The sequence below is a fragment of the Eucyclogobius newberryi genome, unplaced genomic scaffold (genome assembly GCF_026437365.1).
Source record: "Eucyclogobius newberryi isolate DKJ021-1_F unplaced genomic scaffold, fEucNew1.0.hap1 SCAF_18, whole genome shotgun sequence".
NCBI lineage: Eukaryota > Metazoa > Chordata > Actinopteri > Gobiiformes > Gobiidae > Eucyclogobius > Eucyclogobius newberryi.
Window position 1 is genome coordinate 19,186,163 of NW_027315812.1, and position 17,541 is coordinate 19,203,703.

The window sequence follows — 17,541 nt, forward strand, 5'->3', positions numbered from 1 at the left end:
GTGGTAAAGAGGGAGCTGAGCCGAAAGGCAAAGCTCTCGATTTACCGGTCGGTCTACGTTCCTACCCTCACCTATGGTCATGAGCTTTGGGTAGTGACCGAAAGAACAAGATCGCGGATACAAGCGGTCGAAATGAGTTTCCTCCGCCGGGTGGCTGGGCGCTCCCTTAGAGATAAGGTGAGGAGCTTGGCCACACGGAGGGAGCTCGGAGTAGAGCCGCTGCTCCTCCACGTCGAGAGGAGCCAGCTGAGGTGGCTCGGGCATCTGTTCCGGATGCCTCCTGGGCGCCTTCCTGGGGAGGTGTTCCGGACATGTCCCACCGGGAAGAGGCCCCGGGGAAGACCCAGGACACACTGTCTCTCGGCTGGCCTGGGAACGCCTCAGGATCCCCCCAGAGGAGTTGGAGGAAGTGTCTGGGGAAAAGAAAATGGATGGATGGGTTATATCATTTGAAGACACATTAAATTCACCTCTACCAAAGATACTTGAACACACTGTGTGGACTAACATTGACTAATGCTAATGTGGTGAGTAGTACCTACATTGCTCCAGAAGCAGAGGCAGTGATAGTATGTGATAGACAGTGTTTCCTATTGTATCCGATCAGGCCATATTTAATTGAAACTAAACTGTATTTTAGAACATGTTGTGAAATAATGGCCAGTTTTGAGTACAGCCTCAATTAGAAAAGAAGCTCCACACAAAAGCTTTTAGCCGGTGAAACGTGAATCCACCCACTTTGCATTCATTTTCCAGCACTAATCCCATACGCATTAACAGACTTCTATTTCCGCCTGTGTTTTTGTCACCCTCCCACCTCAATCACAGATCTCTCGGTGTGATGCGGCCTATATTTGGAAGTGCGATGGCGGCGAGCTGCGTTTGCACGACGGGCGTCAAGCCGTTCTCTCTGCGGTGAGCCTGGCACAAGCAGGGAATAATCTGGGTAAGTGCCCATGTACCGGACCAAAGATGTACACAGTATAATTACATTCATAACAGCGGCGCTGCGAGGGGCCTAAACTCATTACAAAGTTGTTTTCATCACATGTGGTGGTCTCCAGCTGTTACATTGTTAGACATGGAGGGATATCACTTTTAATCAATTTGTTAAAATGTAGCTCAAGCATATGGACAACCTCTAAAGTGAAACACGACTTTGACAAGTATCAAAATAAAGAATAGTTTAATTGTAATTGCAACATAGTTAATTATAGTAATTATTTAAGCATGGCTGTATTAGGCTCGTTTGAGTAAATGTATACAGGCGGCAGCAGTAGTATAGTAGTAATAGTGTAGTAATTGCAGTAAAAGAAGAAGTAGGAACAGTTTCCAGAGCAGTAGTGATTAGGTAGTTCAGAATACTTTACAATCACTGTTTTATTTTTTAATGTCGATTCAGTAGACTAATACAATTATTATTATTATATTATATCAATTATTATATTGGATTGTATAGAATCCCAGACCACAATGCTGCCCTGTGATTGGTCCAGTTTAAAGCTAGTATATCTTCAGTACAGTTAAATAACTATAACCCTCATTCATTGACCTTTAGTCTCCTCCCACAGTGGGGCATTACACTAGCACCAAGTTACAGGTCTAATCTGTGGAGCGGCGACCCAGCTCACATTATGTATATTTGTCAAGGGTTTTTTTGATCAATAAAACACCTGCCTGACAGATTACTTTAAAGCTATAGTGGAACCTGTCAGGCAAAGCAATAATATCCAAAAGCTTCATTTTGCAAACACTGCAAATCACATTTTTCTCCTTTCCTTTACCACCAGTGTGAAATATAGTCACAACACATACTGCCTCCGTGGTGCTCCGAGCTGCCTCTTTGCCCCCCCGTCCCATTTGTACTCATTTCCTCGTGACAAAAGAGGACAGAGACGGATGGGACGCAGCGGCCAATCAGGAGGTGAGCTGAGGGCGTCCTGATTTACTTCCTCAAAGACACTAATTACCATTGGTCCAGACAGAGGAGCAGAACACGCTGATCGCTGTCAGGGTGGCCCCGCTATGCCAGGTCCACCATCTGCTCCCGGGACTCCCACACATGCACCCAAAATAAGAGCCAATATACATCCACGCCATGCTACATTGAGGTTTCTGGGTTAGCGCCTCGTAATCTGCATTGAATAGATATTTATTCCCAAGGAGAGCAATTAGTGTTGTGAAGGTGTTATTTTTGGTCACAATTAAGAGTCTCTCGCCATGAATCTATATAGCGTTTTTTGTTGATTTCTTCTTCTTTTTTTTCTTATCCAATTTAGCCTCGTCTTTGATTAATCCTTTTTTTTTAGTTCCTCACTGTTGGATTTGACCTACAGCTCATCCAAATAAGAATGACCTGAAAAGATTTGGCTTTCTGAGTACCTCCAGCTCTAAATCGAGTCTATAACAGGTCTAAATTAAGACTAAACGAGGTAAAATACACAATCACCACCAAGAAATTACCTGATAAAGAGCAAACATGTGAATAAAATGTACTTAAAACCATGTAAACATTAGAACTGTCTTTACTCTATTTACTTCTTCTGAGAGTTCACACTTCACTGTGATTGGTTGGATCCACCTGTCACTCACTCAGAGCCTGGAGGCTGAACAATAGGCACGGATGGGGATTGAGCAGGGTCTGTGTTCAAGCACAAACAGTTTCACAGAATTTATATGTTACTGGAAAGTAGAATATCGTCAAAAAGATCAGATCGCACAATTCAATATGTATCATCATATTGTCCAGATCTAGTTAATGTATACTTTGTAGGCTCCAACGGTCTGTCTTCTGCTGTTGACCCATCCTCATTGCCGTTGGGGTAACATGTCAGGAGGACTGTACTGGAGGGTTGAGAGAGTCCAGAGCGCTTGCTGCGATTCCAATCTGTGACTTGGAGGAAACCGAGCGAGAAGCAACGGAACGACGGCGTTTTTGGCTCGCTCTCTAAACACGAGTTCTTCTCTGTGCGTGACATATTTACAGTGACATCTCCTGCAGCACTGAGCCCTGGTTCTGAGTCTACGGGGCCCCGTCTCCTGGAGTTTACTTCATTTACCACTTACCCGTGAGCCACAGGATGTATGCAGCGCTCCGGTCCTCCTGCACAGTCACCTCTAATAAACATGCACATCACAGCATTACAGTCATCAGTGCGGCCACAAAGGAAGACGCTTTTCTACCACTGTCTTGAAAGTTCATTTGTTGGATACATCATAGAACGGACTGTAGAATACCGTATTTTCTGGAGTATAAGTCGCACCGGAGTATAAGTCGCACCAGCCAAAAAATGCATAATTGAGAAGAAACAAACATAAGTTGCACTGGAGTATGAAATACGGTTGCAAGTGTGAAAATAACAAATAATATCGCATATAAATTGCTCCGGATTATAAGTATGTAAGTAAGTATATAAGTATATAAGTATAAATATAAGTATAAGTCGTAAACCATGAAAAAAAGGTGCGACTTATAGTCCGGAAAATGCGGTATATTGTTTTTAATGTTATTTATGACTTGGGCTTAACAAAAACACAATTGACACTTATTTAATTTAGAGATATGAATGTATTTACTTAAACTTTAACTGTTTAGAGCCAACAGATGCTTTGTTTACACTGAACGATCTTTATACATGCTTCTTCGACACATATATGACTGAGATACTGTCACACTCTGCCACAGCATTAGCATACGCTCTATAAATCTCATTATAGACTAAACTTGTTATTGCTGAAAAATAAATGTGCAAATGAGAACAGCCTTTTTTATTGGCTTCTACGCCTGGGGGAAAAACAAAAAAAACAGCTAGAAAATGAGCAAATCAATAAAACTATGAGTCAAATGATTTATGGTCCACTTCCACAAACAGCTTGGGCACTTATTTCCAATTGTAGCCCCTTCCATCAGCCCTGGTGGTGCTGCATATGGGCCTGACAGGCTGGAGGCTCGACAACAGAACACACGTCACTTGTGTCTTAGTCTGGAAAGAGCTGAATTAGCTTGTAGCCGTCGAAGTGCCAAGGAATGGACCCTCAGCGATTTTTAAAAATATTTTTGAAACATGGCGGAGGCTTCTGGCGGCGCTGGGAGAAGGATTAGACACACTGGTGGCGGAACGGGCGCGTAATAAATGTAGATTGAGCACAGCTATCAGAGCTCTGCAGAAGGACGGGAAGGAGAGAAGCAGTTGGTGTTGGGGGGATGTTAAACCAGTGGTGCATACATTTGTGGAGATATCTCTTAGTCCCATGTATGTGTGACTGAATGAAATGTCAAGAGTCAAAATTGGAGAGTGACCACTGCACAAAGCCTTCTCCAGATCGTCCCGAACACTCTCACGGGGGTTCAGATCTGTGGTGGATCAGTCTCTGCTTCTCCTCAGGTGTTTTCTCTGCGCGATGCCAATGATTTGACCCTTCTCAAACATATCAACATCTTTTCTATGACAACGGGATTTGTCGTTCAACATGGTTGTTTCAGAAATGAGAAGCTCCACCTACTGTATTTGTTAGTTGAGTCCATGTCACTTTTTCTTTTTTACTGGCTCTGTGCCCATATTGCCCATTTTTTGTAGTTTTTCCTGGCCGAGAAGGAGAGTCTAAGGACAGAGGACCCTGGGACATCGTCCCTCGCCACCACAGACATTGTCTGACTCCATCGCCACCACAGACATTGTTGATTCATTTCTCCCTGTGGCCCTCAGAGGCAACTGTTGTTGTGATTTTGGGCCTTACAAAAATAAATTGATTTGATTTGATTTGATTTGATTGCCATAGATTCATTTCCAAACCAGGGATTTAAAGAGATTGTTGATAATGGTGGTATTTGAATATACAAGTTTGTTTGTGCTAATATTCACATTATTAATAAGGGTTTTGGACATATAATTTAAAGGTGCACTATGTGACCTTTCTGGGGGACTGTTCACTGCTTGTATCTATGGAGATGTTATTGGCCTGACTGAAATGTTCCACAGTATACTATTAAATCAATCTCCATTGAGACAATCAGATGACTCCACCAGGCCAAGTTAGATCTGTGGAGTGGCGTACCCCGCTCACAGTAAGAATGCATATCTTTTTTAAGGATTAGCATTAAAACACTTGTGCTTGACTAAAGATGCTAGATACATTTAATGGCACATTGTAGAACATTCGAGGAAAAGCACTAACATCTCCATGGAGATAAGAAGGGCGCGGTCCCTCATGATTACATATTTGAAGAAGAAAATGCAACAATTGTCATTGACTTTGTCCTATTAAGAGATACTTGAAGTGTAACTGATGGGCCGACTGTTGTGGCTCTGACTGTTCACAATATTATCCATCATGCATTATGTAGTTTGACTTTGTTTGAATAAAACACAAGAGCCCTACAGCCTGTGTATGTTGCTCTTTGTTCTGATCTCCAGCCCCAAGTTATAACTCTGTGAACTCGTGTGACTGTAGAGGAGAGTCATATGAGAACAGGATGTGGCAAACCTGTGACAACAAAGTGATCATTCCCTGTACAGTGTATGAAGTAAAGTAAAAAATAAGCCTGTTATCAGGTTGGGCCAGGACACACTGTGCAACAACAGCTGAGCTACCCAAACATCCCTCCTCCCCTGGAGATTCACTTTTTGTAATTACTTTTAGCGAGCGAGTGAGGCTGTGCTTCCCTGCTGCGTGAAAGCCTGAGCACTTTCTCCTCTGTCCTAAAAGGCTCTTCTCTTTTCAAGGGTCCAGTAAAAAATCAACCATCATCTCTATCTATTATGAATGGCCTTTTGAACACAGCATAAAGTCTGTTATTCTATCTGTGAACGGCAATGAGTCTGTTGCATTATGCATTAACTATTAATGAATCCATCATAACCAGTGTCATATGAGCAGACATGAGCTTAAGAGCACGCAGCATGACAGTAGTTTAGCTTTGAACAAGACACCTTAAAACACTGCCTCTATTTACCTACTTTCAGAGGTAAATAGAGCAAGGCAGGTGGTGGGTGCTCCTGTCTGCGCCTCAGAGATAGATGAGGATGAGAATGCCCAGGTGAACACAAGAGTCTTCCATCCCTTATCAGCTCGTGAGTCATCGGCCGCTCCAGCTTTGTCAACACTGGCCCCGTCAGAAGTAGAAAAGCGCACAGGACGTTATATGCTCCCATCTGGATCAGCAAGTGTGCGCAGGAGGCTTTCTAAAACACCAATGGCTAATTTCCACTGCGTCAGTCGCTCTTGTCCCCTGATGATGGTTGATGGTGGGCTCTGCTCCCCAGCGCAGCTTATGGACAGCTGCATCATGGGAACATACTTCACAAAGAGGTTGATTATTGATTGTGATTATAATGTTTTTCCCATGTTATCGTGTTGGTAGAACCGGAAACCTTTTGTGAACAAGAACATAAAGGTAATCAAATGTTGGTACATGAGGAGTAGTGAGAAGAAGGATGTTGAAACTTCAGTGCAGACAAGACGAGGAAATAACAGTTTGTAGCATTTTTGCGTTTCATCCTTGGAATATGACACAACTGTAAAGGCTTTTTAAAGGAAACAGTTACATTTACATGCAATAAATACAGTGAAATTGATATTGTGATAATATTGTACCATGAGATTTGTCTTGTATTATCGACTGGCTCAAAATGCAGCTGCAGGAGTACAAACAGGAACTAAAAGAAGAGAGCACATTAGGCCGGTGCTCGAGTCTCTTCACTGGCTCTCTGTCGAGTTCAAAATCAAATTTAAAATCCTCCTCCTGACGTACAAAGCCGTAAATTACATGACCCCATTCTCCCTCAAAGATGCTATAGTATAGTACTCTTCGCTCTCAAAATGCTGGCCTTCTGGTGGTCCCAAGAGTCTCTAAAAGCACAGTAGGAGGGAGAGCGTTTAGCTACCAAGCTCCTGTGTTATGGAATCAGCTCCTGGTCCATGTTGAAGAGGCTGACACAGTCTCTTCATTTAAGACCAGGCTTAAAACGTTCTTCTTTGAAATGGCTTATGGTCGGACCAGTTAGGAACAGAAATATAAACCCACAGCTTCAGCTACACTGCACTAGGAGGAAGGGGGAAGCACAATCCTCTTCTAAAGACTACTTATTCTATCAAACAATATTCCATATTTAATTTCACTTGCAATCTGTTCATTGCCTTTTCTTCTTCTCCCACTTCCCTGTGGAACAGGTACATAAAAGACCTGTGGATCCAGATGCTCCTCGACTCCTAGAGAAACGGTCTCTCCTCCATATGAACAGTTCTTCATCTGCCTCGCAGAACTGGTTCTCCTCCTGAGTGGGTTCTCTCCTTCACTATGGAACTCTTCGAGGTTTCTACTTTTTCTCAAAGAGATTTGGTATTTTTTCCTTGCTGAGAAGGAGGGTTTAAGGACATGGGATGCTGGGACATTGCCAAGTCCATATGAACAATGTTTAATCTGGTTTTCACTGCTGTTGTGATTTTGGGCATTACAAAAATAAAATTAATTTAATTAATGATTTCGAAAGCTTTTGTCAGTGCCACGTCCTCTTTTAGTTGACTAATTGATACACACGACACGTCTTCAGTCGACCACAACATCCTTTAGTTGACCACAGACCTCGTGCCTTTCCACCTGTTTCGTTTGTGTTGCCTGATCATTTAGTTAATTCAGAAAATACAGTATTATCATTTAGCTGTGAAGAAGGATCTTCATTTTCTGTTACCTCTTTTAGAATTCCAATTATGAGCTGTGCCTCACCAGATCATGAGGCTATCGTGTGGTTATGATTACGGTGAAGAAGCTAATTAATCTCACATTGCTATTCACTTTAACTCTTCTAAATCAGGCAATTTGTTCAACCAGAGGAAACGCTGTGTAAGTGCTGCTTAACCTTTACGTTACTCCATCGGCAGTGATTTGCATAACACCTACCATTCCCCCCAAAACTGTAAACAAAGACCACTATAGAAAATGCAGATTAATTGTCCTGCATTGTTCTTGTGCGTCTCTATGGCAACAGGAAATTTACCATGAAGTATGTAATTACCATTTTCTGTGTTGCTTTTGTTTCAGCTGGCCCTGATTAAAGATGGAGGGACCCAGAGTTCCTTAATGCAATATGGGGTGAGTAAATGTACGGTGTTCCTGTGGGTGCTCGCTTAAGCCTTTGCTCGGTGTAAGTGCTGCTGTAGTTCATCACAAAGGATTGTGCCCTGCAGTTAGCCAGCTGCCAACTGCCGATCCTCTTCTCTCCGCTTTCTCTGCTTTGCTGTGTCTCAGCCATGCGTTCATCTGCAGTGACACGCAATCCCTTTGGGAAAAGAAAATATGACAGTACTGTACATGCAAGATATAGGCAGCTTTAGAAGAAGGTTATTATAGAGTGGTATTACAGTGTGTTTGAAAGAAGTGGGTCATAGTTGTAGCATTAGCGAAACAATACGGATCACTATTGTAGTGAGGTTGGCTAATGCAATTTACAAGTAAAATACAAAAATCAGTGTTATGAGACGTTAGAGTGTAATTTCAAACGTTTTAAAGCACACTAACAATTTGATGGTTCTCAATCTTGTTTATCCCCTAATTCAGGGCTGTGGTAAGTACATTTGTTTACTATAGAGGACTATTATTAATCAATCCATCTTTATTTCTGACTCAAAGGGTCCATATAAAACAGTTAAAAACACATGCACAACAAATATTGTCCTATTGGCCAATTGATGTCCAAAATTATCCAAAACAAGGATGTCCAAACCTTTGTCAAAAGAGGCCAGCTATTGAAACATATTGAGGGGCTATGGCCGGTGGTCAATACAGATGTCATTCAGATGATGATGCATTAACATAACTTGCATTCATTTTAGGTCTTTTATCTCAATGCAATGTAATGTTTGGGCCAATTCAACAGGAGGCCTGAGCACCAGCAGCAATTGGCCATAGTTTGGACACTGCTGCTCTAAAACAGCCAGGGCTCGCCTACCCTCAGGTGCCCCAGCTTGGGAAACACTGACAAACACACCTATGTTTATAGCTTTGAAACATCTCTGTTTCCTCTAGTATATAATCAATACCATGTAATATTGTAGAGCCTTATATGTAACCACACCAGCCAGAGCACTCGGAGACTCTTTACCTCAAAGAACTACCGTCAGAATCAATCCATTGATTGAGACGGCTAAGCAGGATCCATTTGCCTCACAGTAATGGCCTCTAGAGCGCGGGGTTGTGGTCATACTACAGTGAGCTGCTGCTGCTGCTGCTGGCAGTAAGATGCTTTTGGGCAGATGAATGTGCTGAGCAAAGCCATATGTAGTTAAGCAGTGAGCCGGGGTGTATGAACCAGTCCTGTGCCGGAGTGAAAGCCTTCCATTTTGCAGAAGCTCATCACGTGAAAGCTCAAGAGTGACAACAATACATCTGTCTGAGCTCGACAACCCAGCGCTTTCATCCACGTCGCGAAACGGAAGAGAGAAAGATCAAACCACTGACTTTTATGTCCCTGAATATGCTGCAAAGATGCTGTCAAATTCCAGGAGTGTTGTGGGAAATAACTGTCTTGAAATCTTATCTATTTCTCACCTAAAACACAAAAAAGAATCTGGTATTTAAACTTAATTTGATGGTTGGACTGAATCTATTTTAAACAATAAAAATTGACAAAAATATAAGAATAAAAAAAAGAATAAAATAAAAACAACAACAGAAAAGTAAAAAAAATAAAATGCAAAAAGAAGTAGGCAAATAATTATATAAAAAAAGATGACCTACATCTTAAAACTAAAGACATAACAGAAAATGATACACAAACCATCCCATTGTCACAGCATCCCTCCCACAGGACCCTCCACAGAAAGAAGAGCAAGGAAACAAGTGCTACATTCTTAATAAATTGTTTCCATTTTACTGAACCCACGGCAGCAGAACACTTCCTTCAGCCTCTGTGAACACACATTAAGCTGTATATGTAGCAAATAAATGAGTGCAGATACATGCATTTATTATATTTCTAGAGTCTTGTATCCAATTTACTCAACAAAATCATTTTCAGCCATGTCCAATTCCCTTTTCGTAAAGAAGTATGCAAAAAAAGATTTGGTATTATTAGCTGTCCAACACAAGTGAACCTTAAACCTCAAATGCATCCACACAATGCACCAATAACACAGCGTTTAGGCTAATGTTCATAACGATGTCTGGAGTAGGTGTGCCACATTAGTTGGCTCCTTGATTGGATTTGTCCCTGCATTTTTATATGGTAATGCCATCCTCAGACTGTCTCCAGGGACCTTTATCTGCAGCCCACAGTCTCAGAGCAAGGCAGAGTTGTATCTCGGCTGTTGATTTAATAATAAAATGATTGCAATGGCAGCAGGCCGCCCCACACACGGACACGGCACATAACGCTCATCAAGTAGTATAAAACTGAAATACGCCGTCAACAAACCCTGTTTCGTATCAACTGCAGATCAGTCGCACAGGTTAACAACAAGTATTACTGTTTGCTATCTTGCATATTCTATTGTGTATTGTTTATATGGTCAACAGAGGCGTTTCTTATGCCCAAAAGAACTATATTGACGTGTTTGTGCCCAATAATAATTCCCTTCTCGAGATCTACAGTGCTCTAAGCAGCTTAGTCCTCAGTCTGTGATTCACTACATTAAACCAGCACATGACTCAGACGCTCTCCAAATCTCATTTCTTTTCCATTATGACTCTTATACCTCCATGTTGTGCCCCCCGTCTGTGAACCACGATCTGAGGACAGGACAGATAAAAGCCTGTATCAGTTTGAATACAATCGGCCTGTTCTGTTTTCGTCTTTTATTTGGTGATATTTTGCACTGGGCACATCTGTGACGTCTGTGAAAGCTCCATCACGCTGAGCCAGAGCAAATGTTTAGTGCTACAACAATACAAAGCGGCTTATCAAACACTATTCACAAACATAGACGCCGAATGATAAATATATTGTCTGAAAATCATTCAAATATTCAGTTTTATTTACTGTACGGATTGTGCCGATGTTGAAAATGTTTTACTACAGCAGTTTTGATTATTTTTATATATAAACCAACTTTTTCTTTTCATTTTTGGATGAACATGTTTTGAGCAAAGACCAGGGTTTGCACTGGGCTCCACTAACTTTCTTATTTCAGTTTGTCGTTTTCTGGAAATCCCACTTGAATCCTCAGACACTGCTCTCAGTCAACTTGCAGAATTGGATGTCACCGTCTGGCCAACACCACTCACTGTTACTCTGAGAGGCAACAGTTTTTTGAATGTGTTTCTTTTTCCCAATATCCGAGCCAGTCTTGCAGTAAATTATTCATTACTTTTGTTGCCAAAGCTTTATCGCTATAGAGACAACCATGCCAAGTATGTTGTTGTGGATGTAATTTGCATGATGTTCAAATTCTACATTGGAATATCTGCCTCATTAACCTTGTTGGGCTAATTGCCACTTCCAATGAGCGTAGGTAATGAACAGTATGTTCAGTGCATTTTCCAAAAGCAGCTGCTAAGGCTTTGACAGCTTGATTACCTTAGCGATACTGAGTCAACAAACCCAGACAAAGAGGTGAGTGATGTTAAAAGTATAGGGCAGGCAGTGCAGTCGATGTAGCTTATGTGCTCATAAACAGGAGGCTAACAAGCTGTTAGTGGCATTACACTTAAAGCCAAAGCTCAATAATCGAGCTTATATCCTCTCCATAGATCAGTCTCATTTATAAAAATGTACATGGAATTCACAAACTTCCTCAAAGTTGCACACTTAAAGGGCTGTTTTGTTCTTCTTCTTCATGTAATAGAGTAAAATCTGATTTGCCCCAATACAGACATTTAAAAAGCAGTTTTTTGAATGAAAATTAGACCCCTTTGCGCTGTCTGCATCTAATTATAGAGCGTATTATTCGTATTATTATAAACCAGGAGGAGCATTGTTGGCTACTTGTTGTTAGCTTTACTGTGATTTAAAAACGCACTCGCTCTCTCTGAAACATTCCAGGCAAAGAATGAGGTGAATCAGAAAAGTGAAACATGTACACAACCACTTGACCCTGAAAAGACTTCAAACTTCTTCAGAATAAACTTTCTGCAATAGTCTGTTGAAGTTAGTGTTTTTTTGGGTTTAACACATGCTGCTGACTTCAAATACAAAGTGTATGATATTTTTATGGTTTCGAGCACATTTTAAAAAGCTGCTTTTAAAAATCGCCATAGTCCTTTTCCACATAACAGTCTTGTCACTCACTCCCACTGTTTAAATAGATCTCTTTATACTCATCAAACAAAATAGCATCCGGGGAGGTCTTTTGTCAAACTGAACTATGAAAATGGCAGAGGGTGAAAATGCTTTTTGATCACAGATGCTGGATTTATCTCCCGGGTCTGATTAGCTGCTGTCGGGTCTGGAGCGTGGAGCTCGGTGATTACCCGACGTGGACGCATCACCTGAGCCATGTCTCTGCACGTCACGGCTCTCAGTGACTCACTCCTTTGGTCTCCTCCATCAGTGTCACATGCTGTGTCCTCTCTCCTCCTGTTCTCATTCTCATGTTTCAGCTGACCATCTCCTCACACCGTTGTAAACACTAATACTGATTTATGTGAATATGTAATTACTATATTTAACTTTGTAAAACACAATGAGCAGTGGAAGTCTAATTCCATTTTATCTTGATGTGTTGAAGGTTGTTTGCACAGTTTGAGTCAGTAGAGCAGCACTTGTTAAATCAAAATTTAAACTATACAATATATTATACATATATTTCCTATTAAATATATCCCAAAATTATAATTAAAAAAACAAAAACATGAAGCTGGACTAGTTTTATTGTTGTTGGATCAATTGTAAGCCTGGATGTCTCAAAGACGTCACTACTTATAATGATTATTTCATGATAATTATTCAGCTACAGTTCCACATTGTCATTATGTAGAGTTAAATTGTCACTTAGCTGCTCCCTTTTCAGGAGTTGGCACAATCAACCTGTTGCCTTTTGATTTGACAGATGATTTTCCCGTCACAAATAAACATAAATGCAAGGGCCATAAATTAGATATGGTAAAGTACATAGGCACACTTTAACACCGCAGTATATTATTAATACAACTCTTTCCACAAATATGAAGAGAGTGAAGTGTTTGTAGAGGCATGACCTGATTACACATCACCTCTGCTCCTCTGCGATTTCGCCGCGTTCACATTTTAACATTCAGCACAATCCCTGAAACAGAATTTGGCATCGGGGGCCCCGGCGCTCCTCTACTGACAGCTGCCTCGCGCCACATAAATAGCCTGCCACACAATGACATAAAATGGGATGCGAGCAGTCGGATAGGTGTGAATAAGCCTCTTTTGAGCGTGTGCGATGGTGGTTCTGCGCCGAGATAGGGAGGTGGTGTCGAAATGAGGACACACACTGAATAATGTCTTTAGTGCAGCCGGCTGTAGCCAAGCTCTTTGTGATGGTGAGTTGGCGGGGGAAATGTTGAGGAAGAGTCCACATTAATGAGGCCATTTTAGGAGGAGGTCGCCTACTTGCAATGTAAATATACTGTAAGTGAATCACTGGGTTAGAATGAACTTTATGACCAGTTTTGGCAAAGCTTGAGATTGAATGTCAAAAAAACACTATTAGCTAAATACACCATGTTGGCAGCAGCTTTTGTAAGATAAAATAAGATAATATATCCTTTATCAGCATGCAAAATGTCTACAATGACAGTCACAGCTGCATTAATGTCAGAATACTTGAATGAACTAACACAACATTTTGTATTTAGCATCTTCATTGGTTTAACTTTAGGCTGATTTAAAGTTATGTTATAATGACACATTCTATTGGCTCTATTTTTTATGCCAAATCAAATGGACAGTGGAAAAAAACAAAGAAACACGTTACGCTGTTTGCATCAGACAGCCTTATGTAGCCCATGAGCTAAATGCTAAAGGACTGCATTTGTGTCATCCGCGTCAGTCACTAATATGTTTGAATAAGGTTAAATTGGTCTGGCTAAATAATATGAATAAATCTGCCTAGCCAAGATCGTGAAACATTTTCCTTATATTTGTTTGTGGGATCTATATATAACACAACTGCACAACAGAGCATTCAGCTAATAGTGTGAGGACTCACAACGCAGTGTCCAGCACAGAGCCTGTCGTATGTGCTGCTGCTCAGACCACTCCACCACAGGCCGGCACCCAGACCATCCTTCAACCATGAAAATTAAGTAAAGGTTGGCCAGTGCTGATAAAACGCTTCAGAAGGTTGCCGGGTAACCTTAAAGTGACAGAACAACCCCTGTTCCCACTGCTCCCACCGTATTGTCTTCTGCAATAAAAGCAATAAAAGGCAGGTCCAAAACTGACAATTGCAACTTATATATAGCCTATACACCTTAGGGTTGCTACAAGAAGGGCATCTGGCATAAATGCTTTTTCAAATGCAAATCTATGGACACTTTGCCGTAGCAACCACTGAAAAGCCAAAACAGAGTTGAATGATGCTGCTAAGGACCCTTTGAGAGCCTCAACCATAATGTGGAAACTATTGAATATTTTGTTTACTCACTGCTATATGTGTCAATCTAAATTCATATTGCTCGTCGTGGACTTGCTAGAACATGGTTTTGTGTTCTCCAATGACCAGAGTTCAAGATGACCACTGTCTTGTATTTCCATGTTATCAGGCATCTTTACAAACCCAATTCCCTGGTTTGGTCCTAGCGCATAATTATGCTATCACGCCATCATGCTACCATGCCCTTCTGCTCCATCTGCTCCACCTGCTCCAGCTGCTCCACCTGCTCCCTCAGACTAAGTGTATGCAGCTGAAGTTTGTGTGCGGTGTTGAACAGCTCCATCTGGTGAAAAGGAAGTAAAGATAATTGCCGCCCGGAGAGAGACAGACTATGGCTTTGCTCAGCGGGTCGATGGCATTTGCTGCTACTGGTCAAAAAACGATGAGGTTATTCTGTGTCCTTATCAGGACTGCAGTGGACTGTATTTAATTTATTTTAAATGCAACAAATGCTGTTCCAAAAATGTTCGGACAGTGTGTAAAAAAAAAAAAGGGTAATTTGGCACATTATGACATTCCCCCAATTGCATGTCAAAAAAAGGTTCTTATGAATGTATTTAAGGGCAGCAAAACATCTCACATTTAAGCTGATTTTCAAACTGAATCGAGGAAGTAGGAAATTAAATCCATCTAGCGTGCTCGTTGCTCATTAAAATCATTTGGCGCATTGCTAGAACTTGCATTCATTCAATGTATTCATTTTTGGGGCACATACACAGCTTTAGAACTTCTTTTTCAGACCGAGAAGTGAAACAGGGTGGGCCACCAACGCCCAGCCAATCAGCACTCATCCCAATACGTTGCTTCTTTAAAATTTGTGTTATATCCATATTTTTTCCCCCTCCGAATTGGGTTGTGACCAAAACTTTCACTAAACTCCTCCCTCATATTTTACCTAAGCTATTACGGTAAGTGCTAATTGTTCCCTGTCTATTTGGACTTATAATCACTTCATATACGTCCTTCATGGGGCTGGAGGAAGCAGGTTTATGTCACTGATCGGGACCACGTTCTTAGCAGCTGCCTTCTCACATCCTCCTCATCTCATTTTCATTATCTGATTCTTGTCAACCTTTTCAGCGCAAACACCAAATTAGCTTAGCAAACAGTTTTATGTCACAACAACCATCCTCGCAGAGATAAATGGAATGGGACGACCTGCAGCACACGCCAATAATCAGAGGTTATCAGGATGTGCAAAGGGCTCGGGGCTGAATGCTCTTTTACCCAAATCAACATAAATTGAGGTGGCCGACGTGAAGGGAGATGGTGATGGATGCTGGAGCGCTGCTGGACCAGGCAATATGATTTAAACAAGCATTGAAAGATCATGAATAGACTGAAATGTATGTATGTATGTATGTATGTATGTATGTATGTATGTATGTATGCCTCAACACTTGTATTCAATGAGCGCTAATAATGATTTTATTGAAGACGTCACCACATGCTGTTGCCTCTCCGCTGATAGATTGTCATGAAAAACACAGCGTAGAATAGAAAATGAAAAGGGCTGATACTTCAAGGAGACAGAAGTGATGGGCTTTGATTCTTATCTGCAGCGGTGTGTCTGACAACACTTAAAAGAAGCGACAACTTGCCACAACAGGCTTTCGTGACCTGCTTGCCCGTCAGATCTTGAAGGTATTAGGTCAGTGCCTGGTCAGTACTTGGATGGGAGACTGTTGGAACACCCGGTGCCACAGTGGGGCGCTAGAGGGAATGCTGTTGTGTCCTTAGGCAAGACACTTCACCCACATTGCCTACTTTGAATCTAGTGTGAGTGTGAATGATTGGTGGTGGTCTAGGGGGGGCTCATGGTGCAGATTGGTAGCCTTGCTTTTCCGTCAGTCTGCCCCAGGGCAACTGTGGCTACAACAGTAGCTTATCTCCACCGTGTAGGGGGTGAAAGAATAATGACAACAGGGGAGCACTTTGAGAGGCTTTGACAAGTGTAAGGCATTATTATTATTAATATAATATTTATCTAAGTTTCCTTGACCACAAGCACTCTGCACTGGACAAGCCCTCAAAGCTTTCAACAACATGGACTTTGTGTGCGGGCGATACTGAAATATATATCACCCACACAATTGGAAATTAATCTTGTTAAAACTGTCGGCAAGTAGGCTAACGTTTATTAGCATAGCCACGTGTTGCACCCTTGAATGATACGCCGATACATTCCGTTTTGCAACTTTTATTAAGGCCACGGTTCAGAATAACACATTTGAGGCACGCAGGGTACAACACCCACAACACACCTGGGCCACACTCAACACCAATGAATAGGCGTGGCTGACCTACTTTTAACGCCACACGCCGTCCAGGTACAGCCCCTTTCATGAACGTTCACTCTAATTAAAGTGCTCCGTGCTAACATGTACAATCTAACACACAAAAGTAATAATAATTTAGCAGTGTATTGTACCATCACAATTAAATATCAGCATAATAAACTAGATGAGCAACACACGCAAATTAAAAAAACAAATAAAAACAGATTAAAACACGAGGCAAGGCAACTGAACTGTTGTTGTGATTTTGGGCTTTACAATAATAAATTGAATTGAATTGTATTGTATAAAAATGTTGCAGTTCTTAAAGGTATGTGTAATGTTTTTGAATGGAATGTTCCACCATGTAGCATTAAAATGATCTATCTACATGACAAGACATCAGGCTAAGGTAAGCTCTGTGGAAGAATGCGTTGGTGTTTTTTGAGCATTAAAAACACCTACAACTGAAACAGTCAGAGTTGAATGCCATACAGTGGAACATTCCAGCTAAACCAGGGGCACCCTCCCCCAGAAAAGCTCCAAAGTACCCCTTTAATTAACCAAACATTGGCTCAAATGCCAAATTAATAAGACACTTATTGATTTGGCATTTGCTGCTCATCAAATATCTCAGTAGAATAGGCCGTGCTGCATTAAGTCTTAACTGACAATGATCGATTGATTATTGATGGGATCACTTAATATC